The sequence below is a fragment of the Myotis brandtii genome, unplaced genomic scaffold (genome assembly GCF_000412655.1).
Source record: "Myotis brandtii unplaced genomic scaffold, ASM41265v1 scaffold247, whole genome shotgun sequence".
NCBI classification, from domain to species: domain Eukaryota; kingdom Metazoa; phylum Chordata; class Mammalia; order Chiroptera; family Vespertilionidae; genus Myotis; species Myotis brandtii.
In genome coordinates, this window is record NW_005359352.1 from 1,525,926 (window position 1) to 1,526,780 (window position 855).

General features: G+C 57.0%; 1 long non-coding RNA gene across 1 annotated transcript in view; it reads right to left on the reverse strand.

The window, feature by feature from the left end:
- The window catches only part of LOC106726280, a 17,911-nt gene that overhangs the window by 3,485 nt on the left and 13,571 nt on the right, over window positions 1–855 (reverse strand). Inside the window, exon 2 of the long non-coding RNA XR_001362309.1 lies at window positions 513–515. This is a non-coding gene — a long non-coding RNA (uncharacterized LOC106726280). The remainder of the gene's footprint in view (window positions 1–512; window positions 516–855) is intronic.

The following is an 855-nucleotide window of genomic DNA, read 5'->3' on the forward strand; positions in this document are numbered from 1 at the left end:
GCGGCGGGCTGGGGAGGAGCACCTGGCCGGGGCCAGGGCCTGTGACCGTGCACTCAGTCGGCCACAGGAAAGGGCACGTCCCCGGGAAGTTCAGTCCCAGCAGGAGACAGGGAGGCAGTGGCGCCCAGGGACGAGATGCCACCCTGCCCTTCCCTCGTGGGCTCCAGGGGGATGCTGGGACGTGTCTAACCACTGACCCCCCCAGTACGGTGTGCACGTGGGGAAGCGGAGCTCACCTTGGCTACAGTGATCGGACAGAGGGGCCACGTGCTCACCCGGCTTCTCAGGGGAGGCCTGCGGGGGCCTTGCAGACCCAGGGGCCTCAGGGGCCACAGGAGGGTCTGAAATGGAAAGTGTCATGAAAGCCGCAGTTCATGGTGGGAGGCCGGGCCCCCGGCATCTCCCTGACAGATCAGCTTTGATCCGAACCGAGCCTGTTGCCTTTGAGCATCGATGGTGAGATGTCAGGGTCACTTCCCTTTTTCTGGACCCTCGGGGCGGAGACCGCAAACTCCCTCAGTGGTATTGTCATCTGTTCCTGTTGTATCGCTATTGTTCATTGTGGCTGTTAACTACCTGCACCCACCTCTGCAAAAGAAACACGTGTCTATCATTTCACTTCTTAGTCCAGCGGTTCTCAACCTTGGCTGCACATTAGAAGCACCTGGGAATCTTTTTAAAATCCTGATTTCTGGGCCTCATCCTCTGGAAATTCTGTTTCTTTGTTATGGGGTGGGGCCACAACATGAGTAACAAAGAAACAGAATTTCCAGAGGATGAGGCCCAGAAATCAGGATTTTAAAAAGATTCCCAGGTGCTTCTAATGTGCAGCCAAGGTTGAGAACCGCTGCTCTA